Source organism: Pteropus alecto, unplaced genomic scaffold, assembly GCF_000325575.1.
Source record: "Pteropus alecto unplaced genomic scaffold, ASM32557v1 scaffold267, whole genome shotgun sequence".
In the NCBI taxonomy this organism is placed as follows: Eukaryota; Metazoa; Chordata; class Mammalia; order Chiroptera; family Pteropodidae; genus Pteropus; species Pteropus alecto.
In genome coordinates this window covers 221,947-234,008 of record NW_006440137.1, presented here as the reverse complement: position 1 = coordinate 234,008, position 12,062 = coordinate 221,947, and the positions used below count along the sequence as shown (strand labels likewise).

The 12,062-nt window shown below is 44.5% G+C and overlaps 1 long non-coding RNA gene across 1 annotated transcript; it reads left to right on the top strand.

Annotated features, from left to right (window-relative positions):
- The first annotated feature begins 831 nt into the window (after positions 1 to 831).
- LOC107196039 lies at positions 832 to 4,721 on the top strand. The gene is made up of 3 exons (XR_001517359.2): positions 832 to 1,012; positions 1,578 to 1,675; positions 4,104 to 4,721. It is a non-coding gene; the product is annotated as an uncharacterized LOC107196039 (long non-coding RNA).
- The last annotated feature ends 7,341 nt before the right edge of the window (positions 4,722 to 12,062 follow it).

Below are 12,062 nucleotides of genomic sequence, written 5' to 3'. Positions count from 1 at the left end.
CCCCCTCACTCTCCTTCAGGGGTTGCTGTCTTCAACCAAATTATTTTAATCTCATATCGCCACCTAGTGGCACACTTTGGAAATTTCCGACTCGATACCTTCACCTTCTTTAGTACGCATGTAGTTTCCCCTGTTATCACTGTAACCCCTCGTTAATTCTGTTGTCTTTCTTGTACCTTACATTTATCCCCTTCTCTCCCCTATCCTCCTTTCTCTTGCGCTTCCAGATTTTCTCAATATACTTATTGAAATCATTCTCTTTTCCTTCCTTTGCTGGTTTTCCCTTTGTTCCTTTATGAGGATAAATCTACCTTAATTATGGTTAATCGGAGTGAGAGTAGGACTGATGACAAAAGAAAAAAATACAGCAATACATTTTTAAATGACACTTGATACAATAAAGTGCCAACTCCGCTAACCTTCTAAGTCCTTGAAAATTCTTAAAATTTCCTTTAAAATGTTCTTAAATTTCAAGTATTACTTAGTCATCTAATTAATTCTACCCAGTTTAACATCAAGCTCAAGTACTAAAGATAAATTATAAAAATGTTAATAAGTTTCTTTGTTTCTCTGTTTTTTTTATTACTAGCTCTGACAAATTTGGGGTTTCTACTGTATTTTACTGCAAAGACTCAGTTTTTATGGGTTAAACTGCCTGGAAACTGGACTGACATCTATAATGTGGTTTCTATGGGAAACAGCTCACCATGGATGCCCTTTTGGTATATGGCCAATTTATAAGACAGAGATTGCTAGTAACTGAATTTCTAATTGCTTAACCCAAGAGCATAGAAAATACTGTAAGCAATATTCTCCCCACTCAGTGAACTGACACATGGATAAACATGGCTGATTTAGCAGTTTCTCTGTAGAGTTAATCAAGACTTTGTTTTTGGTGTCTCCAAGGACTGTATCTGAGAATGGCAGAGTCAGCTGAAGAAGACAGACCAGAGAAAGTAGGGCTGAAATTGGTCTCTTTAACCACGGCAATGCCAACATGGCTGAAGGAGAGGTTGTTTTTGTTGTTTGTTTTAACCCACCCCCGTCTTTTAGTAGGCAGATATAGCAGAGTATATTGAGAACTTGCTGATTCAAGGATAGCAACTGTTGACTTCAAAGTAGGTACCACAGAGTATTTGGGGTCTATAAGTCTGGTTGGTGCCTGAAAGACATTTAACAGTGCATACATTAATCAGAGAGAATCTCAAACGAAAAGTAAGATCTGTCTTCAGCAGTACTCTAATACTTACAAAGCTTTGATGTGTATGGCTTTGAGATCCATTATTCTTGTGAAACTGTAAAGTTTGTGTAGAGTTGTTGCAACTATTAGAATTCTAACATCTATTTAAAAGGGAGGTTTAACATTAGTCTTATTTCCATATTGTAATAATGGAGATTCAAAAGTAGATTGAAGAAAAAAATTAAAGATTAATAAGGAGATAACTTTGGCAATTTGGTTACCCAGAGACCCTACGTAATCCAGAATGATAAGGTGGCCCTGGCATTCTATACTCTTTAGCTTCCTTCTGTGTTCTTTTGCTAAATGCTTTCTAACCTCTTGATGTCTCTTTTGAAAGGTGGGGACCCAAACTGTATGCATTGTTCCAGATGCGCTCTTGCCAAAACAGCATAAAGCAAATGTAACAGTTAAGAAGAAGGCTCCCTCCCTCATCAGGTAAGTACAACTGGCAGCTGTGGCTAGGCCAGCCCACCTTCTCATTAGACCTGCCATACCTCTCCGCTGGTGGGACCCCATAAAATCTGAACTGTTAATCCACAGCCCAGAGCCTTATTCTGGCCTAGTGAATTCTCAGTCAAAGGGTCTGACCCAGAGCATCCCCTACCCATGACAGCGTCTAGTTTCTCTCCCTCCAGGTTCTTTCTTGCTTTTTTACGTCTCTTGGGCTCTTTGCTAGTCAAGAACATCTTCCTCTAATTTAAATTTTGAGGTCAGATAGTTTATGAAATTGAGATTTTACCTGTAGTCTTGGTGAACTGATTGGACATGCTACTTTAGTCTGTTCTTTTACCTTTGTGAAAGAACCTTCTTGATGTAGAGTGAATATTATAGTGCAAAAGCTCACATGTGGGACACTTGTGTGCTGCTGTTAGGTTTTATTCTTATCTTTTAAAAATACTCAGATATACTTAAAAATGAGGTGCCATACAAATATATTGAATAGAAGGATTCCATGATTGGTTAATTATGCATTGATCTCAATTTGGAAATATTTTAAAATCATTGATAAACATGATTCTCATGATAACAGGTTGTTTTAGAATTCCTTAATTTTGTTGGCAGAGACTATTTTTTCCTATCCCCTTTCTAAATAAAACCACAGCAATGCAGTTTATCTTACAGATCTTGAATGGTTCGTTGGAGTTCCCCCAACTTGCTGATTAAGCCTGCGAAAGTTCTATAAACCTAACTCTAGTTCTATGTGAATATAGTTGAGATAATACCTAAGATGTGGGATAAATGTCCGTTGTAACAATATTATTTTTAAGTTTTTTTCGTGAGAGATATAAAAATGGTCATATATGTTCAGTTTGGGTGGGGAATTTTTAGAAATGATTTGCTTCTTTGGCCTCGAATTTTGGATTGCTCTGAAACGAGTTTAAAGTCATGCAAGAATTTCTGACATTCCACGACATCACCAAAACACTTCATTGTTTTAAACCCACTTGAAAGGCTTGTGACACATCCATCACCATTCTTTCTCACTTGATTTGAAAGGGGTGGAGCATTGTGAATTTATATAATCCTGTTAGACTTATTCCTGATATTTAAGCTAAAATCCTTGGTTAAAACATGTCCTTAGAATTCCATATATTGCCATAAACGATATTCTTCTTAGCTTTAAACTACTTCTTCCAATGCAGGAATTTATGTAACTCTTTCCATTTTGTTTGCCAATTGGTAAAATTCCCCAAATTAAAACTTGCCTGATATTTGGCAGTTTTCCTCATTGATTTTTATCTGTTAATTTTGCTTTTTTAGAGCAAGGCTTTGAGTGAGTTTGACTCTTGCTGCTGTCATCAGAAGTAGAAAAATGAATTTCCTGCATGACTCACTAGAAAAGTCAAGATCAAATGACAGAGATTTTGAATCATCCAGAGATTAACTTATTAAAGGATCAAGGGAACTGGCAATTGCCACATCCTTCAGCTTGAAATGTCACAGAGCTGGCAGCCTTGGAAGAACTGCTGGCCCCCTCCAAAGCTGATTATAATGTTATTGACCCAAGAAAGAGCACAAGGACTTCCGAGTGGTTTTGCAATTCTTTTCCTATAGTCTTTAGGGTTTTTGCATCGAACTCTCATTTAGTCTTCCTTTGGCTTCTGGGATTGTTGTGGTGAGGAATTTGAGGTGACATTTATAGCCATGGACAAGCTGTAGCTGGCTGGTTTCTTCAGGGATAGAATGCCCTACAGCCTCAGGTACAGGCCGTATCCAAATTACTAATCAGCCCCAACGCCTCTCATGGTCGGACCCACACACTTCTTGCTTTCAACCTCCAGGCCTGCTCTTTCTTTGAGGGACTAGGCTGATTTTAGCTTAGGAGGCCATGTTAGACCTGATCCGAAGACCCTCTTTCCTGGACCCCTGGGCTAGGAAGTGGCCCGAGGTGGGAAAGACGGAACTGGTGTAAATACAGTGAGTTCATATGACTCTTGGGCACACATGCCCCATAGGCTGCTCAGCGACTTCTCTTGTGATTCATGTCACAGAGGTTTATAAGACCATGACCTGAAAGGGAGTGTGTTTACATCATATCTACATCATAATTCTGGATCGGAACATTGCGAGGTCTGCTGTGTTCGATTCCCTTTGAGACCAAACATAATTCTAGCTGGGCTGAGCTCAGGGTATTGTCCATGGAATCACTTTTGTTTTGCTGTGATCCGTATGTCATGACATTTCTTCAGCATCCATTCCCCTTCCTAATTCAATAGTAAATTCAACCATGGCTAACAGTTATCTATGAAATGTACCCATTTCAATCAGGGTCATCTCTATTTCAATCCTATTATAGTCACATCTGTTGCATTTTCTTCTTTCTTGCCTAACTTTCTTGTTCACTTTCTCTGTCTTCACACAGGCCCCTGGCATCTGACGTATGGCGAGCTTTAGCATAAGGACCTACCAAGACCTGCCTGATGTTCTGAACATGTATATCCTCCAAAGTCTAGAATCTCAGCTGGAACCAGATGGACACTTGTTCCCGCAACCAGGGCTCTTGCTGATGGTTCTCTCCACATCTCAGTTGATTGCTGGTTTTCTCTTTCTTGCTCTCCTGTCTCTCTCCAAACACCTCTTGATTGCCTTTTCTAGGGACAGACCTTAGAAAGATGGGCCAGGACTTGGGATTCTGCATTGTACCCTGCAGTCCCAAGCCAGCATCCACTGCACCCCATCTTCAAGGCACCAACCCCCAAATAGATGCTTGAAGGCATCAGCTTCTGAGAGCCCACTTTTCGTCTGCATGACTAGCTTGTAAGGAGGGATATATAGAGAGAATTTCCAAGAATTTTCCACTTTTTCAAAAAATGTATGTGACTTATTTTTGGCTTTGAACTGAAAGCAGATTCATGGTGTACATCTCTGTCTACTTGTGCACATCTGTGAACTCTGGAGAAATTGATGCAACGTTCTCCTTCCTATCTGGGCTGTTTGTATAATTGTATATAAATGTAGCAATAAATATATTCTAACACCAGCCTGGTATTACTCTCCACTTGATTCTGCATCTGATAGTAGGTAGTAACTATCACATTCTCAGCTACCCTACTGACCAGTGGGGCTTGCCTTCCCCATCTCAGGTTTTCATCTTCTCTGATTTCACAAAGTGTTAGTTTGCAGTTGGCCAGTGTTTGGAGAAAGAAGGTTGAGGAGTATTGTGGCAGAGCTGGGAGTGAAGCAGCATTATTAATTCACTAGGTGGCACTATTCCTGGCACTCTGAGGTGGCTTGCATGTCCAAGGACTGAAGCTTAGAGGACTGGGTGACTGACGGTTTGTGACATGAGTACTACCAGCTAGTTTACTAATCACTCTTACATTCTCCAAAAATTTATTATGCTGCAATTATATGGCAGGTACTTACCTGCCAGGCACAAAGGTACCCTTTTTTTTTTCCCCCAGAAAAACCACATAAAACATGCCAACATGATATTAAATTTTTTATCTGTCCCTGATGTTTTTCAAGGGTACTGTCTAGTTGTTTTAGAAACAGTGTCCTCCTAAAGGGGGACGCATGAGCATATAACCTTTTGTTTGGCAGCAATACTGTTTGTCTAACATCAAGGAATATTTGTTCCCAAATTGGTATCATAATTTACTTGAAATCTTTGGTTATTGGGCATTTTTTATCACTTGAAAGATAACCACATACTTTGTGTGATTTCCTATTAAATTGCTCTCTCTCAGGCCTCTCTGCCTTTATAGTGGAAGTTGGTGGAAAACCATTTGGCCATAGAACCCGGGAATGCAGTGGAGCTGGAAGTTGGGTTTCCTATGGCAGAGGTTTGCGAGCGGCACCTGAAGAGATAACTTTTTATGTATTAAAACAAGATAGACTGGAAGCCCTCGAGGAAACCATCAGGTTGAGCTCTTTGAACCACTGATCAGACAACTGATCATGCCAGGTCGGTTCTTACTTTCACCTTTTAGTAGGTTCATCAGACAACCTGAGGCTCAGGGTCCAGAGTTAAAGAAGGCACACTGCAGGCCGCTGCCTTCCACAGCAAATACCCATGTGATAGCACTTGACACACTTCCTTCACATAGATTTGTCTGGCCAAGACTGGCAATACAGGCAGAAATGATTTGAAAAGATACATGACAAATTATCAGTGGCTTCTTGTTATAGTGTGGCATAAGATAAGCTTAGTTATAGATAACACTATACAAGCAACAGTTCCTAAGCTTGTTTATGGAGCTGTGGAGGATTGAGGGTTTTCAGCCTGCGGGTGTTAAACCTGGACGTGCGTTGTGGCTCTGCCGCTAATTAGTAGTTAGAACTTGCACATGTCGCTGCAACCCTCTGATTTGTCTGTTGGAAAATGAGGTGTTTGGACTAAATGGTTTCTAAGATCTTTTTTGTTCTTCGAATCTCTCTCCCTTTGGGAAAGGGAAAGGAGTAGCAGACTTTTAATGCTAAAAAGGAAAGTCATGGGATGGCAAATATGAGCAATTGAGAGGCAGAAAAGAGTTATGAAGATCATTTATTTATTTATTTATTTTTTTTAAAAAAACAATCCCACAGCATTTATTGTTATCTGCTAATAACATAAGGGAAATCAAAGCGATATGAATAAATGTTCATGAACAAAGTATACCTAAAAAACACAAACTCTATTGCCTTCTCAACAATTTCTCACTTCATCAGTCATTTCTAGTTGGAGACACTTTGGAGCAGAGTAATATTATCTCCTTTTAGCATGATCCAGCCCACCTGTTTTCTTGACTTTGTTTTAGAATGAATCTCTTCTGCATCATCTAATACGAGGTTCATATACTCATCAAAACCAACGATACAGCTTTCTATCCTCATATTCACTTGTTCATAAAGCCACACCTGAATCTGAGATCTATTTTGCAAGTATCTGAAGATGAGGTTGATGGGCTGCACCATCACCTTCTGCACTTTTTGGCCCTGGTCCTGGACATCACCTGGTCCAACTCCTTCTGAGGAAACAATATATTCAGCTCTCGCTCCCCTTTCGCATCTTAGCGACTGGATTTTTTCTTGGGGTCTGTTCTGCCAAGAGCGGAAAGACTGTAGTCTACACTTGCTGGGACAGGTGGGTGGGATGTTGAGACCTCGGAATAAGAAGCCACTTTTCTTCACGAACCGCCCACCCAGCCACGGGGCAGCGCCGTGAAGAGTGCCCCCTGACCCTTATAAACTGTTGGACTTCAGTCCTGATCTAGGAGGCAGAGCTGACAGGGGTGCAGCAACCCAGAAGGGAAGAAAGCTGATCACTTCCAGTCAGTAATAATCCACACTCACACTCAAACACGGGGGCGGACAGTTCCCTCCTTCGGCACAGATACAACACTCTAGCACAGCACTCCTGCCCTCTTGGCCAGCCTGCATCCCCTTCTGGGCAGATGGGATGAATTATTTTACTGGTGAGTTTGGAAAAGAGCTGTGTACCAGTCCTTCCTCCTCTTATTCTGTTGAGAGCTGGCTGTCTACAGGAAACAGAGATTTATGGTCTGCTCCTTCATAGCCTAGCAGGACTGGGCTCCCACAGGAAGGGTAAGTCCACCTAATTTGGGGTTCAATATTAGGAAATCAGTTGCCACAGGTATAAGCTGCACTCTCCAGTACTTGCTTTGTCAGTGATCAAGGTGATCTTGACCTTCACCTGCTTATTTTTTGGCTTCAATTCCCAACTGATTTAGCACAGTGGTTCTCACTTTAATGTGCATCAGAATCACCTGGAGGATCTGTTAAAGCATTGATGTCGATGTCGGTTGGGCTCCACTCCCACAGTTTCTGATTCACAGGTCAGGGATAGGGCTCAAGAATGTGCATCTCTAACATATTGCCAGCTGAAGCTGTGGGCTGTGGCTGCTGAACTGGGGACCACAGTGACAGCCTGAGGGAGCATTTGGCTGAGGGAAGGAGTTCTATTTCTTGGTCCCCTCACACTCTGGAACTGAATGTTCTCGGGGCTGTCTGAGTCAGCCTGGCGTCCTTCAGAAAACCGGAGCCGGCAGGCAGTTTTCGGTCAGCATGAGTAAGTAACTCTTACAAATCAATATCCTCTTCTAGCCCACGGCCTTGGGAAGAAACAAATGGTTATGGATTATACTCATTTCTGTTCTAAGTGGAACAGCAGCAGAATCAATGCCAGCCATAAATCAGCCCTGAAATGCCAGTTTAAACATAGAATCCAAGAGATGTGTGCAGTTCTCCTTTGGTAAAACCTTGTAGAACATTGTGCACAAATAAACATTTCACTGAGGCTTTTCAATAATGATGAAGCTAGTGCATTTTAAAAGCCTTTAACTGAAATATAAAATACAAACATTTACAAATAAGTGGACAGCGTGAAGAATCTTCACAATCTGTACCAGTGGAATCAGCGCTAGACCAGAAAGAGAACTTTATCCCCGCAAAGTCGCCCTGTTTTTTTTCTCAGTTCCCGATGCTCCCTCCCTCTCAGGGTAAGTGGATCTTGAATAGTAACAGGGGAGGTATGTTTTACTGTTTGCTACATTACATAAATGTAGCCATTCAGCACGTACTCTCTAGAGTCTGCTTTCTTTTACGCAACAAACTCCTGAATTCTTAAAAATCGCGCTCACCCAGTCTGCCTCGTTGCCGCTCCACTCAGGCCCACCTCTCAGGCCTCTGTTCAGGAGCCGCGCCCCGCCTGCTGCATCGTCCTCCCCACTCCCCAGTGTGACTCCCCCTTACCTGCCAACTCTGGGCCTCCCACCTCCAGGCTGTCCTGTGCCCTCACCCGGTCAGGTGTAGGCTCTAGCATGGTCCCCACAATGGCCCCACCTCAGAGGCTCATCCCTTCCTCCATATGGGTCGGAGATGTTTGCTCTTCACAGTTCTGCCGGGATCTGGTTTTCCCTGCACCATGTGGAACACCAGGTCTCTGAGGCACCGCTGCAGAGCCACAGAGACTGGTGAACCCCGCAGGCGCTTCCAGCACCTCGGCCAGGAGCAACACTGGTCTCTTCTCATATTACTTTGGTCAGAAGTAGTCACAGGGCCACTCTAAGTCACATGGCGCCTGGGGAGGTAGGAGGATATTTGGTGAGCATCACTGTCTCTGCTGCACCAACTCTTTCTTAAGGCCAGAATATGTCCCTCTTTGCCCTTTGCCTCAAGTACAGCAGACAGCAAGGGCAGGGGCCGAACACCTCTCTGCACACAGGCCCGCGCTGACCTCAGGCTGCCTCTGAGGGGCCCTGGAGGCCTGGGAGTGTGTGCACACAGACCTCTTGCACCCTGAACCTCACGTATTTCTTTAGCATTGCTTTTTTTTTTTTTTTGGTTTGGTGGTTGATCCAAGCAAGGTGAAGGCCACCCAAGTTAGAGTGAGTGAGTCATTGCTCTTCCTTGTTCTCACAGTGATCAGGTCTCTGTGGTCTGAAAATGAGACTGTTCTGATTCCAACTCACTTTCTGCTGTGTGACCTTAGGCAAGTTTTTTAACTTCTCGACTTTAATTTCTACCGGCAAAATAACGGACCTCTCTAATATATATTTATTTTTTCTCCTCCAACAAAGTCTGTTGGACTTTATGGTAAAACTGAAAAGGAATCCATTTTCTGTTCCTTTTGTCTTAATGCAGTAATGTTACTCAGGGGTCCTGTTATCCTGGGGTAGCCTGTCCACTTAGCCCAGGTGGACTCGTGCCAAAAAGTGTCTTAAGGGTAGAAATGAAGAGACTTGGTACAAGTTCTGAAAAATAGGGTTACCTGAGGGAATACTATTGTTTTATTCATTCGTTCGAAAACCATTCAGTGCCACCCACTGTGTTCTGGGCTGGAAGGCATCCTGCCCCCCTCCTGCTTTCCCATGTCCCACTTCCCCTAGGGCCAGGGCCAGGCCTGGGTGGCACTCGTTAGTCTTCACTCACTGATAATTCAAGGGAGAACATGAGGCTGATAATTCATGGTAATATTGGGAGTTGCAACTTTTTCCTTCGAGAAAGCTGCTCATGCAGCGAGTCCAGCAGCTGTGTGTCTACCTTCTCTGTGCTCTGGCCTGGTCCTGAGGCCAGCCAGGGAGGTCAAGGCAGGCTTCGAGAGGGATAAGGAGGGCTCTAGACTATACGGATGGCCATATGACAGAGCGCTTATATCCAAATCAAGAGTCGACTCCTGGGTGTGCCCTGGGCCTGCGTCTGAAGTGACTAATGATGTTTGGGGGCGAGAGCTGCCCTTTTCTCCAGGCTGCTCCTGGGGTGGTGCAGAATGTCTCTGCCCTAGCAAATTTCACCCTGGTGTGTGTGGTGTAACTGGCTCTTAGATGTCTCCCTTTCCTTGCTCTGTTGGGAGGTGATAGCTCAGCTCTGGACCGCACAGCCCAGGTCCTGACTCTGTCCATTGCCAGCTCTGAGAACACCCTTCAGATCCACCCAACATAACACGAGGGCACAGGGGCCATGGCCCTATTCCTAGCCAAGCCCCAAGGCTCCACCACCCAAACTCCTCTAGGCCCTGACCTCCTGCCCACCCAACAGGGGGCAGTGGGAGATACTGGGAAGGGGCCAACCTCAAGCAGCTCCTGACCTTGGAGGAGGATGAGGACACACAGTCCAGAGCCACAGGGTGTGGAGTAGCCTGGGTCCCAGCCACCGCCCAAGCTGTGTTCACTCTTGCAGATCCAGAGACATTCCAAGGAGATGCCTGGAATGAGGCAATAAAGGAACTTTGTCTATTCGTTCACCATATATGTACTGAGCACATAGAATGATGAACTGAAGGCAAGGTAAATCTACACACTTGGCCTCAAATTTTGCAACTGAGTAGCTTTCATCCAGAGTGTGAAGAGAGGCCTAAAGGATAAAGTGTGTCATAACAGAGTGCGTAAATCCTTTGGAGGGTTTTCAACAGGGGAGTGACTGACCTTCTTTATAATTTTAAGAGAATATTCTGGTTGCTCTGTGGAGAGTGGATTTGAGGGATAAGCATGGTATTGAGAAGATGAGGCCTTAATATTCTCGAGAGAACACATAGGCCAAAGCAATAACAGGAATGGACATTTGCTGGGCAGCTCTGGGCCAGGCGCAGTGCTTAGAGTGTGGTTTTACATGTCGTAGATGGCCATGTGGCAAAACCCTTGTCCAGCATCACTCTTATCTGAGCTGGGTTTGATTCAATTTCAGAAGTGTGTCCCCAGTGGGCTTCTCTTTACCCACTGAGTCAGTCTGCTTTACGTCGCCATGGGGAAGGGCAATCACAGGAGTCTCCCCACGTCCGAGCAGTGGGGTGGGGAGGGCAATCACAGGAGTCTCCCCACGTCTGAGCTGGAGAGATGAATGTTAGAGCTATTAAGAGGGCCGAATGGAGGGCTCGGGGAACTGTGCGTGCGTGCGTGCTGTGGGGCAAGGAGAAAGGGCTCAGGTCTCTGTCTTGCACTTAGAATGCCCTGGGCTTCAATGCTGGACATTTTACACACATGTCTTCTTACACGGACAGCCCTGGAAAGGTGGGTAGAAAGTTCCCTTTTTAAATAGAGGAAGTGGCTGAGCTTCAAGGTCAACAATGCGCTCAAGGTCTAAGTGTGGCAATGGAGGCACCAGATTGGCAGCCCCGTCTCTGTCTCTCGAGTTCATGCGCCTCCCATTGGACCCCACTTCCTTACCTCTCCCACCTGCAGTTGGCTCTGCTGTTCTCTAAGCCAGAGAGGAGCTGCAATCTCACTGTTCCTTTGGTCACTGGCTGGAGGTGGGAAAAGCAGATCCTTCTCTGTGAGCCTCCAGGTTTCCCCACCCAGCGCTCCTTGCTGGGAGGCTTTTCCGCTTTGTCCGAGGCCCTAGGCATAGTATTGCTGTGAGCTACAAGGTTTTGCCTTACAACATGAGAGAGCCAGTGTCTCTCAAGATGCATTTCTTTTCCTCTGGGAAGATATAGTTAGCCTCAGAAACACTAGGTCTCTTGGAGAGGAGGGCGGTGTGTGTTTTGGGGGGGCGGGGATGGTGGCAGGGAAGGTGACCTGAGGCAAGAGGGGGAAGGTTGCATTGGTTCCTCCTGGTTACAAAGAAGGGTCAGAAAGGCAGTCTGCAAAATGGGCCGTAAGTTAGGAAACATATCTACTGCCTTGGCTCCGTGTGAGCTGAGGAAGCAAGCTGTAGGGACTGTCCGCCTCCTCTGACCTCTGCTTGGGCTTCTAGAGCCCGGTTGCTCAATCCTCGAATACATGTATGTTTTAACAACATAACTAGAGCTGTGGCCAGAATCAAATGCTCCCTGCACCACCCCTTTGTCCACTCGGCATTTCCTGCTACCAATCTGGGAAGGGTTATCAGAAGTCTGTATATTAAATTCTTGTTAAAGAGATGGAGAGGGAGCTTTCAAAGCCAG